General features: G+C 43.9%; 1 protein-coding gene across 1 annotated transcript in view; it reads left to right on the forward strand.

Annotated features, from left to right (window-relative positions):
- Nucleotides 1-22,154, forward strand: part of fgf14 (fibroblast growth factor 14) — a gene marked incomplete at both ends in the record, with an annotated part of 53,655 nt that overhangs the window by 14,666 nt on the left and 16,835 nt on the right. The window lies entirely within an intron of this gene.

The raw sequence follows: 22,154 nt of genomic DNA on the forward strand, positions 1-22,154 counted from the left end.
TGTTTATTGTTTATTAAACAATTAACAATAAACAACTTGCTTATATTGGCAAGTATCAATCCCTTTCTCCATCACCCTGTAACAATTTGTTGTAGCAGAGAAATGCTACTGTATGATACTGTGATTCTTAAAGTCGAGCTGAAATCAAAAGTGACTTTTTAACTATTTTAGATCACATCACTGGTCATAGATTGCACCTATTTAACAATGTATGTGCCCCCCTTTGGTTCTTCACATCAAAAGTCAACCATGCTGTCTTCATCCATAACAAAATCTACAGTGTGCTTACTTACATCAGCTAGTACTATCAAATTTCAACCCAATTTGATATGACATGACAGCTGTCAATCAATCTTCATGACTAGAAGAAAACTCTGATCAGCTGCCTTTTCTAGCCCATACATGTTAATACTTAGCCAATAAGTATGTAACATACAAAATAAAACTAACTGTAATGTCTTCATGTAATGCAGATGCAAAGGACATGTAATTGGCTTGTTAACTCGCATTCCAGGAATATCGCTTCAGGTAGGGGCAGGCTGTCCGCCGGGGGGGGCGGCCAACCACCGGTACTCTGCTCTGGGCTATGGCACAGTGAACAGCCAGCGAGTACGCAGTCCACAGGGCTGTGTTTACAGTATATTGTGTTTGTACATGGACTGTTATTGAAACGTGACCGGTAGGTTTCAGATTTGTCGGGTAAAATATATTATAGCGAGGGACTGCTGTCTCCCTCCACTCAGAGGCACGGGCAGCGGGCAGGGCAGCACTCATCTCCTCATATTCAGTCAGTCCAGTCCATAGACATAAATAATATGGACGTAGCTATCCCATTAAATTTCGTTTTCCTGGCGGAGTTCAAATGGTGGGTGTCACCATCTTGATTTTTCGTCAGCAGAGTGGGAGGGAATGAGTTGAGTCCTTCCGAACCTCACGTGAGATGGGAGTTTCCCAGAGCCGCAGCTCCGCCTGCTATTGGTCCGTGATTGGCAAGCTGCGCGATCATTGGACAGGCGATCTGTCAATCACCCCCTTTTCTAGCATCTATATACCGGTATATATATATATATATATTATTTAAATTTTCTTATAGAACAGAAACAAAACAGACAAACAGGCTCAGACACAAGAAAAGAAAAGCAACAAAAACATACAAACATAATCAACATTCAATATTACAGTGGTGCTACCAGCCACGTAAGATGCTTATGTGCTTGTAAGTGATGTACTTGAGATCTCCTGCAAGGGGTCTAAAGGAAACCAGCTGGGCGAGTCACCTGTTGCCCCTAACCTCATCGAGGTAGGCTAAAAATGGGTCCCATATAGTTAGAAATTTTCTAATTGAGTTGGTGCTCAGGAACCTGAGTCTCTCCATCCTTATAACAGAGATCATGTCCATCAACCACAATTGGAAAGAGGGTGAAGAGGGGGACTTCCATTCCTTAAGAATATATATTTTTTGGCAACAGTTGTCCCCAGCATCAGAGATTGTTGCACAGCTGTAGTGAAGTTCAGAGAGGACTCCGAGCAGCCGAAGATGGCAAGTTCTGCCTCTGGCTGAAGTGTTATTTCGTAGGCCTTAGAGTACCAGTCAAATATTTGGGCCCAGAATCCCGCCAGTGAAGAGCAGAACCAGAAGGCATGAGGCAGAGTGCAGTCCAATACCTGACATCTGTCACACAGTGGAGTCTATTGTCACAGGTCGTTACATGTGGTTACCCCTGATTATTATTATTTATGACTGAGCACCGGGTTAAACAGGAAGTGGGAGTGGCTTAGAGATAGTTTATATGACGTGGCATTTCAGGTGCGCAGCCCCTCTCTGCCAGACTTTGGAAGGAAGCCACGTAGCCTATTGTCTGTCACTCCTGTTCTCTAGAGACCCTTTCATTTGTTTTCACGTATGGGTGTGATTGTGTGTGTGAGATACTTTTGTAATAGCGTCCCTAATCTACTGAAAGGAAGCTGCTTGTAGTTAGCTTTCATACCTAGGCTTGGGCTGTCCCGTGAAACCGTCAGAGCTCTACAGCCTGCTGGCCGAGGCCTACTCCTGGGTTTCAGGTAAGCCAAACTCCCGTTCATTAACCCCCTGTGTGATAGCCTGTTGCTCAGTCAATTCTGTTGTTGTTGTAGCGGGTTTGGGTTGTCTAGACGCGAGCCTGATTCTATTTTGAGACCCGACAATGTTACACTATCATCTATTTTACTCCAAACGGGCGAGTTATATAAAAAATGACCCCCCTACAGTTGTTATGAAAAGGTGAAATTAGCTATATAGACCAAAACTGTGTTTTGCCCCTCACTGGAAGAATGTTTAATCCTGTTACAAAGTCGGGCATTTTAACATGGGGGGGGATGCCTACTGCACCCGATGCCTAGTGGCCATTTGAGGAACTACAGTTTTTCAATTCACTTCCGCATCATCAGAGGGAAGGGGGTGGGCTTGCCCACTGGTCCAGTCCCTCACCCCAGACACGCCCACTTTCGAATGGTCATATCAAACTCCTCCACACATGATATGTGCCACCTCTCTACCCTGTTTCAGTCGGAATACCTCGCGATAAGGAATCACATACCCTGGGAATGCCATTTCAGCTCGACTGAACATACCTTAACGGGACAATTCACCCCTAAATCAGAAATACATATTTTTCCTCTTACCTGTACTGCTATTTATCCATCTACATTGTTCTGGTGTGAGTTGCCAAGATTTGGAGATTTCGACCGTAGAAATAGAGGTTAGTTCGGCCTAAAGAAAGTAGCTAAATAGCAGGTGTAGTTTGCTCGAAAGAAAATAATTGCTACATGAAACTGTCACAACAAGGTCTGTGGGTTATCTTGAGTAACCGGGTCATGATTTCTGGAAAGAACACATGGAAAGAGGCATTGTTCTTCAAATGTATTTTTTGGGAACTTTGAGACCACGAGCCGAGTGCCATCCAGTTCGATTGCATTCGAGAGAAGGCAGACATCTCTACAGGCAATATTTCGGCAACTCACACCAAAACAACCAAGATGGATAAATAGAACTACAGGTGAGAGGAAAATTATTTTGGGGTGAACTGTCCCTTTAAAACATAATATTCAGCAGCATTTCATCTCTTGGCTACTCTATTCCTGGCTGTGTTTGGAACTGACACGAGGTGGAACATCTGGAGAACAGACGCTCTGACTCCTACCTTACTTTAGAATAAAGTAGCCGTCTGCAGGCTAGACAGCCAGGCAGGCGATAAGGCCTCACCCAGCCCCACCACGCCTCTCCATCCTCTTCCCAGTCAGCCCAATCAATCAGCGGGAAGAACATTCCAAGTAGTGCTCCTCTCCCAGATAGGAGTATCCATCAGGATCACTGTCTCTTACTCCCTGTCCCGTCCTCATGTTCCTAATCCTCAAAGCGCAGAACAGAAATGATCATTTACCTCCTCATCTCCATTCATTACCCTGCAGCACTCCTTACCATGCACCATGTGCCGGTATTCCCATCCGGAATTCTGTTAAGACTTAATCATTGCTTGACTAAAGCCATGAAATGAATTTCATTTGAGGAGGATTGACCTAGAATCAGATTGATTTGTTAAGGAAATGCACTATAGGGAACTGAGAATTAATATATATTATGGGTGCTCCATACTTGATTTGTTCAATTTGCTGACTTTACACTCACTCACTCTCTCTCTCTCTCTCTCTCTCTCTCTCTCTCCCTCTCTCTCTCTCTCTCTCCCTCTCTCTCTCTCTCTCTCTCTCTCTCTCACAGACACGCTCTTTATCAACATATTTGGTTTGCTATATATAGGGAATGTATATACTGTAGCTCCACAATAGTCAATTATTTCCAAACCCATCCTCAGCCGTTACAGATATAGCCGTTGTATAAATCCTGACCTGCTTTTTACTGTATGCTTCCTGAACAATGCATTTTTGCTCCATCCCCAATGGCAACTATTTTGAAGAAGCTTTCTTGAAATCGTTTTTCATGTTTTTTCAGCTGTTGGAAGTGTCTGGTGACTTGTTTGTTGAGTCAAATTTGTTTTAAATTATGGTTATACTGTACTGTACTAGTGTGGTTGTACTGTTTAATTTACAAGAATGAATTATCAGTGCAGGATAGATGCCAGCCTGATAAATACATTAAAACGACTTCTGCATACATTAGAAAGCTTTCTACATAAATCACTACTGATCTAGGCCGGGCCATATGATTTCCGCAAAACGGAAAAAACGGACGGAATCATGGAATTTGGTAATACAACTGGAATCAACTGTAAAACATGGAATATAGCAGAATTTTCCATAATTTGGCTGAAATTGATCAACGTAGGCCTAATTATCAAAATAAGAAGTAGATCTAATAATTGTAGTAACCTAAATTATTTCATACTTGTAAAATAGGCCTAGAGAAATGATTCAGTTTTCGATTGGGGTGTTTTGAGAGGGGGTCGGCTTTGCGTGGGACCCTTACATCACCTCACAACTTAGATTTCACCTTGAGAAACATGTCGAAGGGGCTGTCTGAGAGAGCCAAGTCGTCAAAAAAAGAAAAAAAAACGGAATTCGGGGGGAAATAAAACGGAATTTGGGAAAAAATAAAATGGATTTCATATGGCTCTATACTGATCTTATATGTACAGTGCAGTATACAGTACTAGAGTATAATGTGATTCTTATATATAATGATATTATATATATAATATCTATACTGATCTTATATGTACAGTGCAGTATACAGTACTAGAGTATAATGTGATTCTTATATATAATGATATTATATATATAATATCTATACTGATCTTATATGTACAGTGCAGTATACAGTACTAGAGTATAATGTGATTCTTATCATGGTCCAAAGGGTTCGGATTAAGCGTCGAAGTGCAGCAAAGTGGTTCTCTTTAAGCTCAGTCAGAGTGATCTGTTCCTTCCACTCGGTTGAACAGTGCGCGCTCCAGCCTGCTCCTCTCTTCACCCAGCTCCCCTGCTGCATGTCTAGCTTATTTCTGTACTAATGGAGGCTCTGACCAGACCTCAACCACCCGCCCACCCACTCAGAGGTCTTTGTGCTCCTCTGTGTGCAAATTACTCCGGTAATGGCAGCCTGCAAAAATCACACTTCTTCATCCTCCTCCATCTCATCTTCCTCTTCCGTGCTCCCGTCTCTCACGTCTGTCACGTCATCCTCTGAAAGGGTACGCCTGGTCCTTCCATTACCGCACTCTCTTCCTTTGTTAGCGAGGCGCTCGCAGACGACCTTTTCTAGCCATTGGGTGTATGTGATTACAGTGCACTCACATTTTCTCCGAATCATTTGAAAATGGTATTGACGTAGAAGGAACCTGTTTTGGACTTTGCAGGGACTCAGAAGATATTCTGCAATCTTTTTATAATATAAAAAAGGGTAACTCGGGTAATTTTATTAACTAGAATTAATATCGTCAGTTGTTATTCTTTCACAGTAATCAAGCACCTAAGCCTTGACTGTGCTGACGGGCTTTGATACTGACCGACACTCCATCTCTTAACAGATGAGATGAATCAAAAGGTGAATGCTAGTCTTTGAGAAACAAGAAGGAGAGCCCATTAAAGCTCTCTGGTAATGTATCATCTTCTTTTGTGTGAGGCACTCTAGGCACAACGTGCGGCTTGGAGTGACAGAGATAGCATCAGAGTGACTGCAGCCTGACACAAAGGACTCGCCATGGAATAAAGGACAGCTCAATCATCTCACCCCTTTTCAATCTGCTCCCATTGTGACTGGGTCAATAAACTTCTGGCTAACTTCTCCTCTAGGTTGTTCCCTGGATGAGGAGGGGATTTCTTTCCTGTTTATGCAAACAGGAAGCCAGACAAATTCAAATGAGATGAAACATCAATGTCTTCATTATCTCTGGGGACGACAGTATTCCAGCCCTGAGAAGCCTAAGGAAGTGTTGGATTGTTTCGTTTTGTTACCTACAGTATGATGAAATGTTGGTGTCAGAAAATGCAACTCCTTGTTGCTGATGTTGTGGTGGCTTTTCTGTCCCGTTAATATGGTCTCTTACCATCTCTTTGGTGTAAAGGTTGGACATTTCACGGTCAGCTGGTTTCCTTTAGAGCTCGTCCCCCATTCCTTCACTCCACTGGAGTCTCTGCAGGTTCTCTTTATCAGGCACCTGCACTTGTTAGTTCTACCTTACCTGCCTTGCCAAATCAATTGAGTGCTCCTTTTAGAAATGAAATCCTTGAGAGGACAGAAATGGAACAGCACAGTGGCTTTGGCCTTGTTTTTAAAGGCTGTATCATCTGCCTTATGAACACAGAACACCAAAGTCATTGGTTTCCTTGAGTGCCTAATTCAGGCTGTATGAAAGCTCCAAGGTGGTTGATTTACTACAGGTATGCGCTCCCTCGGTTGGCATCGATATGAAAACCCGGGGGGGGGGGGGGGAGTGGTGGCGTGCAGGGAAGCAGAGAAAAGAGTCTCTTCTACAAGATTCAGCAGTGGGAAACCGTGGGATTCTTCCCGGGACGTTGAGGCCAGCAGTCCCTGGGGGTTTGGGGTGTTTGATGTTTCCTCACCAACGTTCTTATTCATCATTCCACTCTCTTAAGCTGTTTTTCTCATGTGGCTCTGAACACTTCTCCTCTGGATGCCTTTTGCTCCCTCGCTTTCATTCTCACACTTCTTTCAACGCCGTGGTATTTCTGTTGGCCCTTTTCAGCCAGCCTCTGAACAATGTGACTCCACCTGATATTAAACATGACCTTTCAGGGTGTGATCTGACACAAAACATTTTTGGCATCTACAAAAGGTCCAGTAGTGTAGCGGTAGATTCCCTGCCTACCAACATGAGGGTCGCAGGTTCACGCCCCCGTGTTACCTCCGGCTTGGTCTACGGCTCTCCCCAGATCGGCAGAGGGGGTGGAGCAGTGACCGGGGCAGTAGGGGGAATTGTCCAAGTACAATTGGGGAGAAAAATTCTGGGGGAAAGAGGTTCCAATTTCAGATGTATGAACATCCTGGTTTATCCCGGCATCTTCCCTAATCACAGTATGCATCGGTAACATGTTACAATAAGGGTACATTAATTATAAGCATTAACTAACCTGCTTAACAGTTAGTTGATGTTTAATAAGCATTAACTAACCCTTAATTAACAGCCTTGACCATAAGCTTGCTCTAACCTTAACCTCAGTGACGTTATGCCTCAACCCAACCACAATATCTTAGGCCATGTCCACACGGAGACGTAAGCAATCTTTTTAAGAAAAGTTTTCCATAAACACGGAATCGTTTCAAGAAATGTGTGTATCCACATGAAACCACTGAATAGCACTGAAACCGCTGTAGTATATATGCCAGGCCGGTAAGTGGCGCTGTAACGCTGCCACGTCACAGTGCAACCGTGTGGTCGTCAAACCTCTCACTTCACTATTCACGTTGTATTTGCGAGGGATATATATAGAGCATCCCGAGTATGTCCGTTACACTCAGGGTTTACATTTAATTTCATTCCATTTTGTCCAATATTAAAATGTCCGGAATTGCATGTTGTATTAAAAATAAATATTATTTCTATCTAACACGTTTAGCCTGATTTTGTTTGTGTTATTGTAAAAACTTAGCCGCCGCTAAGCCTTCTGGGAAATATCCGATGAAGGGAGAGGAGGGGTGGATGGGAAGAGTCAGCTGTGGAGCCCTGAGGATGTTGTACACGCTGTTCTCAGTGTCCACTTGTTGCTGACGGTGGTAATAGAGGAGCATTATATTTTGCTGCAAGAGCCCTAACAGGCTCAGTAGCTGCTGTAGCACGAACGCTAGTGCACTGTAAGCCTAAATTGTTGCTGGCGGAGAGAGGTGGGGCTATGGCGTCATCGGTTCAGGAAAGATGCGTATGGGTTGTAAACACGGAAATGCAAGGGTGGCGTCTTCAGATTTATTCACTCTGGGACCCGGTTTCAAAAATTAGCGTATACTCGCAGAACGTATACTCCCAGAACGCTGGTTCCGTCTGGACGAAACGTCTATACGAGAAAAAACTTTAGCGGATACACCTAAACTCGTCTCCGTGTGGACATGGCCTTAGTTAACATGAACACCATTAGTGCCATTAGTAAATGATGACTAGACACATTCGTTGACTGTTAATTTTAAGGGTTAGTTAATGCTTAAGTGTTAGCTATGGATCTTTTGAATTTCCATATGTAGCATAGCAAAAAATGAGGCTATGTTCATAATAAATCTTCATATAATAACAGAGATCAAATTCAGAGCAGAGATAAAGGTAAATACAGAACTGTGAGAACTGTGCCGCCTCCTCACAGTCTGGCATGTGTAGCACATTCCTTTCACAGTGTGTGTGTGTGTGTGTGTGTGTGTGTGTGTGTGTGTGTGTGTGTGTGTGTGTGTGTGTGTGTGTGTGTGTGTGTGTGTGTGTGTGTGTGTGTGCGTGCGTGCGTGCGTGCGTTGGTGCGCACGTGTCTGTATGCTTGCATGCAACATGTGTGCAGGTGTCCAACAGATGGCTTTGTGTGAACATGTTTTATTGGCGTTGATTACAAACCTGCCATCAGTGAAAATGATCTTTCTCCCAGTTTCCTGGATGCTGATGTACATGTAAATCCCACAATTCTTTTTCATTTCATTGCAAAATACACCACTTGCTTTTACAATTTAAGTAGAGGATTGTGATTCTTTATTTCACTGTGATGTAGCAATAGTGGGAAATCAGGCAGAGGTGACAGGTCAGACAGTACTGTAGTGATGTACTCTTGTGATTGCCAATTTGGCACACTTGTAAAAAGAACATTAGCTTGTAAGTCTTGAAAATGATGATCACATAAGTGTTGCCCAAAAATTAATTAAAAATAAAGGTGAGGTTGCAAAACTCTGAAAGATCATAGCCTGTTAGATAATTATTTATGCTGTGCAGATACTGTTCCAGCAACTTAATGTTAGTCAAGTCAAGTCAAGTCAAATTTATTTATATAGCACATTTACACAACCAAAGTTGACCAAAGTGCTGAACAGGCAAATATCAAATAGACACAGACAGTTGATACAGTAGAAATAAAAGAAGAAAACACATAGCAATATACGTAATAGGCACAATCTTAACCCGAATTGAAGGCTAATTTGAATAGATGGGTCTTAAGCAATGACTTAAAAATTCCAAGGCTTTGCGCAGTCCTTATATGGATGGGTAGGCTGTTCCACAATTTGGGGGCAGCTACCGCAAAGGCTCGGTCGCCTCTGTTTCTTAGTCTAGATCTCGGGACATCCAAGAGCACCTGGTTGGATGACCTCAGAGCTCTAGTTGGAGTGTGATGGTGTAGGAGTTCTGCAATGTAGGAAGGTGCCAGGCCATTTAAGGCCTTGTAAACAATCAACAAAGTCTTAAAATCAATCCTGAAGCGGACAGGAAGCCAATGGAGGGAGGCTAACAACGCAGTCACATGATCCCGCTTCCTTTTTCCAGTTAGTAGCCGAGCGGCAGCATTTTGCACTAACTGCAGACGACGCAGGGATGATTGATCTAGGCCCGCATACAGAGAATTGCAGTTAGTGCTACTGCAAGCCAATTTGCTATACTTTTTTATGCTAATGTTTGTAGCAAGTAGATCTGTTTGTGCATGTAAAGGGCCACATTCTGCAGTGTGGTCAAATACATTTTCAGAGGTGCTTATTGTTGAAATGGAGGTCTCCTGCACACTGTATTCACTTGCAATTAAAAGTTTAATTCACAAAAGAATACCGTTTCGGTACAACGACCTTCATCAGATTCTCTGAAGGTCGTTGTGCCGAAACATTATTCCTTTCAATTTTGTCGCCTCTTGCCCTTCTCTGATGCACCTGTCATGGTTAGATGTGCAAAAGTTTTGCTGTTGAAGAGATGCTTATTGTTCAAATTAACCTATCTTAATTTTAGACAGTGTATTTACAGGGAAGTGTAATAGTGTAACATTTTGTAATCAATATTCAGGCACCAAATTGAACGGTATAGTCTATATTGTGACGTGGTTATGTTGGGGTACAGGGGGGTCCATAGCACTTTAGGCCAGTGTTCTTGGATTGAAAGCTACTTTATTGTTCCAAAACTATTTGACAGTAACTACAGGACAGCTCTAAAGTACTGTAGCTGTACTTGTATTTTACCCTTAAACCCATAAACTCCTCACATACATACATACATGCATCCACATAATTACAGTCACTTCTCAGCTAGAACAGCAGAGGATGGGTGCGGTCGCCCGGTCAGTAATATCTTCACGTTCCCACAGATCCCTGGTACCTACATGTAATTACTCAGATGATTCCCCCTCTAGAGGAGAGTCGTGCTCAGACTTGGGGGGGGGGGGGGGGGCGCTCATTATTTCCAAAGCATTGCTCTCTCCTGCCTCTAGTGTAGTGTCAGAGTCAGTCGGGTGGCGGTCATGAGGGCTGGAGGGGGAGCGGCTTCATGCATTAATGAACAACAAGGTTGGAGGTAGGCGTCAAAGCTGGAACGCTGAACCACTGGTCAGGGCCAAGAGGAGCTAAGAATAGACAGACTGGTGCTTAGCCACATTATGCAAATCTCTCTTGTTCTTAATGAGTGCTAATGCCTGGCTAATGTATGTATACTGTGGCTAGTAAAAAAAAAAAGTCTAACATTGATTGATGTGCTGGAATGGGTGTTAATGGCGTGCCCTTATTTACTGCTGGCTTGTTTGGCTTTCTGCCTTAGAGGACTTTGACAGCACCTTCTTAATTCTTATACACAATCATGCCAGTTCTCAACGCACTCTTGTGCACCCACCCAGGGGGTCCCAGCTGTGGTCTGGAGCGCTCCACTGGGACCAAGAGTCTTCAGTCTTGTATCGCAGCAGTGAATTGCCGTCATAAAACAGGGAGTCCCCCCTGACTGCTTCCTGCTTCCCTGCTGCCGTGTTTGGCTTTAGCACTGGGGAGTTATGCCTCTCTGAACAATAACTCATAAATATACAGCGCCAGGTGATCTGTCCTCTATCTCTTTCCGGGTCAACAGCTTAAGGTCTATTAATTTCACGTCTCCCTCGGTTCCTCCATCATTCTGTTATTCCCCTGTTTATTCAGGGTAATTACTGTGTTAGGGAAAGACGCATGCAGCTGTTTTCTGAATCACTGGTTTATGAGGCACATATTTATGATGTAAGTAAAGCAGTGCTGTGACTGAGGATGCAGGGAGCAGTGTGAAGAGAGCAGAGGATACAGTCCCACCATGAACCGGAAGTTCATGTCAGTGAGGAGAAGAGTGTGTTGTCATCCATATTAGGCAGCTTTCACTTTTAAATCAGATGTTTTTGCTGTGACACGGCCGTCTTGTATTGGACTATTGTTAAATTGACCCACCATATTGTGAGCTCAAACCTTTTCAATGAATTCAGCTTTTTCTGCTAAACTCTGTGGAGGAGACCACTTCAGTAGTCCTGGTGGAAAGGTAGCAGTTATTTGCTTAAAGGGATACGCCACTTTTTTGGGAGTTTAGCTCATTTGCCATATCCCCCCCACATAACCAAGGTACACCATGCCTTTACCGTCACTGTCCGAGCAGTCTGCAGTGAGCTACAGTCATGAAGTTAGTAAGTATCGCCTTAGAATGGATGTCAATGGTACACCTGTTCAAAATAACCAAAAACACAGATCTAATAGCACCAAAATACATGTTGCGCTTCGGGTACTCACCACAAGATTAAATATTAATCCAAATGCGTAGAAATGATCTTTTTTTTAAAGCAAATACATAGCCGGAATTACTGTCTAAACATGGCCGCCACGCTGTGCGACATACAGCGCATGCGCTGTGTACAGCGGAAGCGCTCTTTACAGGCAAACAAGGAAGTAACTCGGTGTGGTGATTTACTCCGAAAATCACGTTTCACGCAACTATGGATTAATATTTCATCTCGTGCTGAGTACCCGAAGCACATGTATTTTGGCGCTATTATATCTGTGTTTGTGGTTATTTTAAATGGGTGTACCATTCATCACTGCAGACTGCTCGGACAGTGACGGTAATGTGGGGTTGGTTATGTGGGGGGGATATGACAAATGAGCTAAACTCCCGAAAAAGTGGCGTATCCCTTTAATCCCCAAGTCTTGTGTTTTGGCCCGCTCTAGACCAATCTGTGGAGGACTAATGTCTGGTCCACCTAACTGTCCTCCCTCAGTAGACGGCCCTGCTACCACGGTGGCCATCAGCCAGCTATCGATCCGTCAACTAGACGTCCCCCCCCCTCCCCCCATCCACCTGGGAGAACCCCGACATCTCTATGAAAATGGAGTGGCCAAAAACACACAAACAGCGCTTAGCAGGCCTGGTATGTAAGCTCAGAGCTGGCTATCAATTATGTGCTGCTGACAGATAATGAGAAAGCGGCAGACTGGAAAGAACAGAGCATCGATCGGTTGGGAGGAGGAGAATTAGGAGAGAGCGGGAGAGAGGGGGAACTCCTAGGCGTGTTTGCCAGGGAAAGCCCCCCTGCTGTGGTCAAAATAATCAGTGTAGCATGCAGACAACCTCTGCTTGCAGCCACCATTTGTCTATTGCACCTTTTGTTAAACGCGTTCTCCATTTCGAGCAGCACAACAATGGATCATCCGACCAAACAACAGCCTCTCAGAATTACACAGGAATATGAATTGATTAATTTCTCGTGGCAGCAGCTGCACCAAAGCCTCGTATCAAATACAGGTGACTTCAGACTCGGAGAGCGAGGCGTTATTTGTGTTCGTGTAGCTATTAACTGAGAGGACAGACCATTGAAATGGGTTTCCATTTTGTGCGGGGATTCAGTCTCCCAGCCGTCACACTCGGCTGCCTCCGTGCAATCCTATGATAGTCTCATTCATCCAAGAGCATGTCTGATTCTCAGTGTGTTGGAGGCATCTTATCGATCCCAGCTCCTCTCTGTGATTACCTTTAAAGGACAATCTGGAGGGAGACTCATTTGCATAAGCGAGTTCTAATCTATTCAAATCGCTTCTGCTGTGGTTGCCTACCTAACAAATCCCTTCCAATACCACCACCTGCTTCCTGGTCGTTACGCTAAGAATCGTAGCTACAGTATATGGGGGGAAATAGCAGTGGATATCACAATGAGTGTGTGATTCCTCCTGAGCCAGAAACGATGGAGTTTGTGTGTATAGAGACACTGCATGAAATCAGCCACGCCCATCACAGGGGAAAGCGCTCCATTCACTCCCATACACCAGCGTCATTTTCCTTGAATTGAACCTAGCTAAAAGCTGTTGTGCGGTGGGCTGCGCAGACAACAAATGTAAAAAATTGCCAAGTAAAGTTTTTTTGTACTCAAAACAAGGAAGCCATTGGGAATTGGCGAGAAGAAAAATGTGGATCTAGCTGTCAAAGAAGTAAGTTGGAGTGTTCTTCTTCCGTACACGGTATATGACCTTTGTGCGCAACACGCGACCAATGCACGCGACATAGGAGAACGCCAGATTGGGGGGGGGGAGTCTTTGTTTCCCCCTGTTTTGGGCGTTGTCTCTGAATGATGACGCGCTCCGCGGTGTCTCTATTCTGTCTCTATACTGAGATTCAACAATGGATGCTGATTGGCTGATTGTTAGCTCTAAAGATAACGTAGTTGGCTGGAGCCTGTTTCGTCCTGGAACCCACTCTTTTGCGCCAGAACACAATTGATTTGGGGGTGGAACACGCCAGGATTGGCCAACGCCAACGCCAGTGCCCAGAACTGTCGAATCAAATCATCCACAGAGACGCTATGGCCCGCCTCCCAGTATTTTCAGTGTATCAGAGTTAGATAGAGAACGTTAGAAATATAACCAGCCACGTTATAAACAATAAACTAATGCTGGTGATCCATATCGTCGCTGTTGTGCCAGGACCTCGAATGTCCCTTATTTCACTTTTTTACTTTTTGTCATAAATCAGTGCCATTGGTCACCCTTCACGTCTCTGTGTGGTTTTTAACAAATGCAACCAATGGAAAAGCATTAAAACGAGCTTGTGAGTAAATCTCGTAACGCCATTCGCCCTCAATCTGTCAGTCATACCTCAAAATTCGTCCCCTACCTCCGTCTGTACCCCCCCACGCAGGACAATAAACCCGGAAAAGTCACACGGCAGACGTGCCGTGTATTTCTCATATCCTTTTGACTAATCCTGGCTTCCTCTGATGTTAATATATCAATCAAATGTTTTCCAGTTATTCCTAGGCTGCAAACTTGTTTTAACATGCAAATCGGAGTGTTTTCGGACGAGAATAAAGTAACGTTAACGCTACCTACGTTATGTCAGACTATTTCTCACCCCATGCGAAAGCCCCCACCTCGGCCATGAGAGGCGAGGGGCAATGCTGTTGCTCCTGCGTGCGACCCGGAGCTTGGGGCTCGTGCATGAGCATACGACTCTCTCCCGCCTGACTGGCTGGGAGAAAGTGCTTCCAAGTCGGACTGATAATATAAACATCATTTGAGCTTATCCAGGTAAGATATTAATAAAGTAATGACACATTCAGCGGGAAACTAACTATAATTAAGACGTGCCAACTTTGACGACGTTTTGTTCAGTATTTACAGGTTTTTTTAACTTCCTGAAAAGTTGCTGTTTTGGAGATTCGAGGTCCTGGAACGACAGCGACGATATGGAAACAGTGTTACTCAAAATGGTTAAAAGTTATATCAATTTGGTCATTCAGTGGCGTTTTACTGCCATGTAACATAACTAGCTAGCCGCTAACATTAGCCACAGTAGGCGATTACACATGATGCATTGCTCTTAAACGGCTCGCGCCGCGTGAACTACAGTAATAATCACATGGGGAAAAAAACATTTTTCACATGAGTGGGGCACGCGCAAATACCACCGTGACATAACGATGTACCAAATCAGCCATTCACTTGAGGGCACAAAAAAAAGCAGGGTTGAACCCATAGAGGGCACTTATGCTGCTGAAATGATAGGGGTTTGTAAAATTGTAACAGATTGGTCTCAAATGTGGAGATTTTGACCAGAATCCTTGACATACCACCCCAAAAGCCATATATATTGGTTAAAAGCTGAAAAAAAGTGTTTTGGGGTTTAGTCCTGCTTCCTGTTTCCTTTGTCTCCTTGTTCAGACAAAAGCTTGAAAACAAGTGGGCATTTCTTACCAGGCAGTTGCTTAGATTCAGGCCACCATAAGCAAACATAAAGTTTCACTATTTTTGAATATGTGTGTGTGTGTGTGTATGTGTGTGTGTGTGTGTGTGTGTGTGTGTGTGTGTGTGTGTGTGTGTGTGTGTGTCTGTGTGTCTGTGTGTCTGTGTGTCTGTGTGCGTGCGTGCGTGCGTGTTAGGGATGCAACTAGCGATTGTTTTCTTTCTCGATTAATCTACAGATGATTTTCTCAATTCATTGAATAGTTGTTTGGTCTATAAAATGTTTTTGTTTGTGTCACTGAGGAGTAGAAATACAGAAAGGAGCAACAGAAGAAGAGTGGGTTGAAGGGAACAGGGAATCCACATCTGCATGTGTGTTCCTCTGTGAGGCTCATTGTATATAGTGTGCACAAGTGCTATGCCGCCATCACGTTAATTTCCACATGAATGCACCCTCATGCTCTCAGAGCAGACATGTCCAGCATGCTCACTGTATTAACGACCCTGTGTTAATGTTGGCCTAATTGCTTTCCCAGTGTGTAACATGTCAAAAGCACCACGCAAATACAAATGGCACACTTGTGCTTGTTGCCTCGAGTGCAATGTAATGTGCAAAAGAGCGTGATCGGGATGAGGGCTCGTAAAGCCACAAGTAGCCCCCAGGAAGCCGCTATCCAAACAGTCATTGTACTGTATGTGTTGTGTGTGTGTGTGTGTGTGTGTGTGTGTGTGTGTGTGTGTGTGTGTGTGTGTGTGTGTGTGTGTGTGTGTGTGTGTGTGTGTGTGTGTGTGTGTGTGTGTGTGTGTGTGTGTGTGTGTGTGTGTGTGTGTGTGTGTGTGTGTGTGTGTGACTTGCAAATGCACACAAGAACATGCACTTACAGTACTCTGTGGTTTTGAATAACAGACGGGTTAGCAAAGGGAAGACGTTGTGACTACAGTGGGATTTGTGTCTTACATTGCTTAGGAAAGTCTCTCTTAATGCTGTGCACTAGACGGAGGCACTGACTTTCTCTTTACAAATAACCTTTTGGTGCCATTTCCCATGAAGGCGAAAGGATTTCCAAAGGTTATGGCTATGTTATGATGTGTGGAGCCTGTCAGGAGAACTGTTGCTTTGCAGGTTGGAGTCTTGTTCAGGCTGGTCTCACCGGGTGGAATGGCAGCATGTGAAGAATGGAGGTTCTCCTGTTGTGACAGAAAAGCCCTGGGTGCTCAACTTATAATGCCTGCAGCCATAATAACCCCAGACTTCTCCTTCTCCTTCACAAGAAGCTTTGTGTCCTTTTCTACTTCCAGCCATGAAATGATAGTGGCATTTTATCCAGCTTTCACCCCTGCAGTTGTAAAAATCAATAGAGTGAAAGCTCTTACAGAAAGGCTGTTAATCATGAAAATTCATTCTCTTCAATCTGAACTAAGCCTGGCTCTCTACTCGCCTCTCTCCTCCTCACACGGAGAGCCAGTCAACACCACAGCTACTGAGGGGGCACTAGAAACCGCCATTTCAGTGACAAGTGTTTGTGTGTGTGTGTGTGTGTGTGTGTGTGTGTGTGTGTGTGTGTGTGTGTGTGTGTGTGTGTCTGTGTCTGTGTCTGTGTCTGTGTCTGTGTCTGTGAGTGTGTGCGTGCACACCTGATAGCTTGTGTGCGTATGTCTTCAAGCAAAATGCATTTACAGTAGGGTGTCCGGGTAGTGCAGCGGTAGACTCCCTTGACCGCACAATTGACCGCGCCTGCGGATTAAGGGTATGTGTCCTGGTTGCTGCATTAGTGCCTCTTCTAGTTGGTTGGGGCCTGTTAAGGTTGGAGGGGAACTGGGGGGGGGGGGGGGGGGGTAGCGCTACGTCCTGCTGGTGAAACTCCTTGCTGTCGAGGGAAAAGAAGCGGCTGATGACCCCACATGTATCAGAGGGGGCATGTGCTATAGTCTACAACTCTCCCCAGATCAGCAGAGGGGGTCGAGGAATGACCGGGACAGCAGGGTGAATTGGCTAAATACAATTGGGGAGAAAACCATATACTGTAGAAAGAGATGGACACACATTGGTTTGTGGATTCACGTTTTGAAGCCTCTAATTTGAAACAAACAAACGTAGAAGTAAATCCATTCTCCTCAATCTTAACTAAGCCTCACTCCCTACTCTGAGAGAGCCAGTCAACACGACAGCTACTGAGGGGGCGCTAGAAACTGCCATTTCAGTGACAAGTGTGTGTGTGTGTGTGTGTGTGTGTGTGTGTGTGTGTGTGTGTGTGTGTGTGTGTGTGTGTGTGTGTGTGTGTGTGTGTGTGTGTGTGTGTGTGTGTGTGTGTGTGTGTGTGTGTGTGTGTGTGTGTGTGTGTGTGTGTGTGTGTGTGTGTGTGTGTGTGTGTGTGTGTGTGAATGAATGAATGAATATTTTATTTTCGTGTCAGGACAATTACATGACCCATCCCACATGGGATTATCAGACACATCAACATTCAATATTTAACAAAACATAACATTCTGGTATGTTACCCAACCAGAAGCTTTCAGTGCAGCCCAAATTAGAGAGTATATATACATGCAGACATAATATGCCTATACATATACATACATATACATTCATACATACCTGCACTGAATACGAAAATAAAACGAAAAAAATAAATAGAAAATAAACTCTACTTTATCAGTTATACGTCAACCTTCTCCTCCTGTCCCATGCTTTAGAAAGAAATTCAGAGAATGCAAAAATATTATCAAAAAGAAATTCGAGTATTACTCCGTTCTCACTATCTATCATATTTAGCTCAGGAGTATGGACTCTTTTAAACATTGTTTCTCTCAAGTCATGATACAAAGGACAATATAAAATGAAATGAATTTCATTTTCCACCTCATTCAACTCACAATATTCACATATTCTATCCTCCTCAGCTACCCCTCTGTATCTTCCTGTTTCAATATGTAATGGTAGGATGCCACATCTTATCTGTGCACAGAGTGATCTCTGACTTTTTGACAAATTATACAAAACATATTTTTCACATTTATAATCTTTTTTAAATAAACAATATGTTCTTAATTTTGGCTTTTGCCAAATTTCTTCAGCCCAGGATTGTAGACATTTAACCCGGATTCGATTTTTAAACTCCTCCACATTCACAGTTTTTCTTTGGAAATAATGGTCTTCCAGACCACATTCCTGTAGTAAGTCATACAGTTCAGAGACCCATTCCCCATCAACAAACAAATCCCAAAAGAAGATATGGCTAGCCACCCTGTTGGGTGGTAAACCCAGCAGCCTGTTCCAAAGACCCACCATACTGGCCTTCCACCTAATTTCACAGGAGTCCCACCCCATATCTCCATTAGCTGCCAAAATGGGGGCATATTTATGAAGTCCCAGGTAGAATCTGATTGCTCGATTCTGAACTCGTTCATTCAACTGAAACCTTTTGAAACCCCAAACCCCCGAAACATAATCTAAGACAGGACATACACAGGTATGTGTGTGTGTGTGTGTGTGTGTGTGTGTGTGTGTGTGTGTGTGTGTGTGTGTGTGTGTGTGTCTTCAGGGAAAATGCATTTACAGTAGAGTGAATACACCATCTTTCTAAAAATTGCATAATATTCATTAGTGTCACACATCATGCAGAACTGTGAAAGCACTGCACCGAAGAATACCCTTATTCTGTAGTTCAGCCATTCCCAACCTGTGAGACGGGGTCCACTGGTGGACCACGAAGGTATTGCAAGTGGGCCCCAAGATCATTTGCAAAACATTATAATCTAATCTTCATGATTTTTTTATTATTATTTTGTATGAGAATGCATTTCTCCATTGTTGAATGATAATGTTATTTAATTTGTAAGTAAGTAAGTAAGTAAAACTTTATTTCTATAGCGCCCTTCACAGCACGAGTGCACAGAGTGCTTTACATAAAAGAATTTTTACAATATTTTCCTTATCTGGCAAGAATGAATTGGAGCTGTGAATGTTTTTATTGTGCTATTTTGTGGTTTCCTGGACGTTACACCACAGCTTGACCACAGAGGTCACTAGGTCAGGAGTCAGGACCAGTTATTGTGTAGAGAGACACCCACGCACACTTCCACTGGCCGCAGAACTATCTCTTCTTAAGGTCTCATTATGCTTTCCGCATCAGCGAGGAACGCGAGTGTCCGCACGGAAAAGTGACATCAAATCAGCAGACACGCCCCTCCGCAAGGCTCCGTGCGGACGGTTTTCGGGCGGCCATGCGCACGCCGAAATTTGTAACTACGCGGACGCGGACGGGCGGACAAGGTGGAGTTTTCAAGACTCGCGCTCAATTCCGCCTGCAGAAACCCACACAGAGTATACAAGCTCCACACGTTTCCTCGTCGGATTCCGTGTCTCTCATTTCCGTGCGGCCGGCCAAAGCGTCAAGCATAATCCAGGCTTAACTCATTCACAAACACACAGCCACAAAGGAGATAGAAGAGGATGGACTGGCAGGACAGTAAGGTGCTGATTCAGGGAAGGAAGGTTACACTTTAATGGCTCATATAAAAAAACAAGCAGCAGTTTAATTTCAGCGCTTTTAAAACCAGGTCACACCCATCCTCCCCGGCATAAAACACGTCTAGTAAAGTACTGCACACCATTGGCCACTCAGTGTGAACGCCTAAGGCAGACATTTGTGCCAGAGCAGCACCAACACTGAACTCAACTTTACAACTGCTTTGCAAGTCGCTCAGCAAATTAATCAAATTGATTTTCACAGTTCTGCAACAGAAGGCCTCGTGACTCCAGTGTGGAAATGCTGATAATGCTGCTGCTGCCAAAGACAATCAGCGGCCCTTATTATTATTATTACTATTAGGACTTTCCATGTGTGATATGAAAATACCAGAGGAATTAAGCACGTGAATGAAGGCTTTATAGTTGCACTGGTATTCATAGGAATCAGTCCTCCTGAATTATGTTTTGTCCTTTTGATAGAATCCCAACACCTACATATCTCTTCTAGATCAGATATGACAGCCCCATCCCCACCCCATTACACACAGCAAACAATTTACCAATGGCATGAATGTGTCATTGCATCTCTGCGTTATCTCTGCATTCCAGTCAGCTTCAATATGTGACATTTGCTTCCGCTACGGACTGCTTGATTGACTGCTTTTGGCTTGTGGTGGAATTGTTGACGGCTGATCGGCAGGCCGGCTGCTTTCGTATTTCCATTCTGGCTGACTGGTCGAATCGCTGAGCCTTCCAACTGTAGCCATCCCACCATTTTTCTCTCAGAGAGATGGACTATTGTGGACTCCTCCACTGTCACTCTCTCGTGCACAGACTGTCTGCTTTGGCTGCTAGTCAACAGGGTTTCAGGAGAGATGTACAGTACACAGTAAGATGGCCCCTTCACAGTCAAATGACAAACTACAGTATGACAAATGTTACCTATTGAGTTATACAGGTTCACTGCGCTGCAAATCTGCCTTTATCCACAGTATACATTGGACACATGGGTCAATACCTGTGATAGAACCCCTGTACTTCATGGTAACTGTCTATAATGCCAGCAGTAATAGTTAGGTTAACTGATAACGCTCTAGCATCTGGCTTATCTACTGCATACAAACCCTATGTGTGACTACATGTTACCTCCCAAAGTATTTCACCCATGATGAACTATGTCTTGCTGCTTAGACACACAGACAGCTACAGCCGGACAAGAGATTTATCTCGTGTGAATATCAGGACTCGGACTTAATCTTACAATTATCAAAAATAAACTTTATTTCCCCAAAAATATATATTCTAAAATCAAGGGCAAAAGGGAGTTGGAACAATTGAGTCACAGGTTTCAGCATTGCTCTGTCGCTGTCTGATGAGCCCACACAGGTGAGCAGTATTAGTCATCAGTGAGGCGTAGCGCATGTAGTCGCCCCTTGGTGGCGTCGCTGTCCATGGTGCTGATTCCTTGAGCAGAATTCAACTAAATTAAACTGCAACAGCATTCAAACAAATGCATTTTATGGCTCATTTCCACCACATTTTACAGCCCTGCACAGCTCGTCACCACTCGGCTCTACTTGTTTCGACCCGATGGATGTTTTGCTTCCATCGCTGCTCGATCTGCCCCCGCCCAACCCCGCCCACACCTGGTCGTCATAGCGACCGCATATCTGCCCTCCGCCCATAACCGAAGTAGGCTATAACATATAACGTTAAAATTAAATCCATACACAGAACTTTTAAACTGTTTATGAAATACTGGTGCCTCTCAATGACCTACAATGTTTTTTTTTGTCTCAAAACAATTGAAACCCACCGTCATGTTAAAGCTGAGTAAGGAGATCGATTTTATTTCACCACCAGAGCCGAAGGCAGCTACACAAAAGACTGATGGAAATAACATAACAGAAGAAGGTAAGCCCCACTAAACTGGTATGCAGCTTCAGTCAGTAGATAGAGTAAACACGATTCTGCCTGACCAATCAGTCGTCTGCAGTGTTTTCACGTCACCGTATGAACCCGGGTTCACAGCGCTGGAACCTCAACAAAGCAGGGACCAAAACTAGCACGACTCAACCCCGACTCAACCCGGGCTGTCCACGTTTTTGATCGGTGGAATGAGACAAAAAAGCGAGACGAGCTGGGCGGGGCCGCGTTGATACCAGCGGTGGAAATGGGCCATTAGACTATAGGTACTTATTTACACTCTGCAAATAGAAAGGGTAACACTTTATAATAACGTTCAGTCGTAAGCCATTTATAAGCCTTTAGTTAATGATGAACTAATCACTTACAAAACATGAATATACATTTGTAGATGATTAATAGATCTTATGTTAACATATACAAATGTGTTGTAAGTCATCTATAAACTTTTAGTAAATTAAGTGTTCCTCACCTGTTGTAAATGATGTGTAAATAATTTACAATTATTTTAAAAGGCTTTCTGCATGCCCTAATCTAAAGTGTAAACCATTCATCATCACACATAAATGTGTTACATACAAGGGGGTAGCTCTGTCAAAATGGAAGCCAATCCGGAAGTGCACTTAAACCTGCATTCTT

Source organism: Poromitra crassiceps (assembly GCF_964638095.1).
Source record: "Poromitra crassiceps genome assembly, chromosome: 6".
Classification (NCBI taxonomy): domain Eukaryota; kingdom Metazoa; phylum Chordata; class Actinopteri; order Beryciformes; family Melamphaidae; genus Poromitra; species Poromitra crassiceps.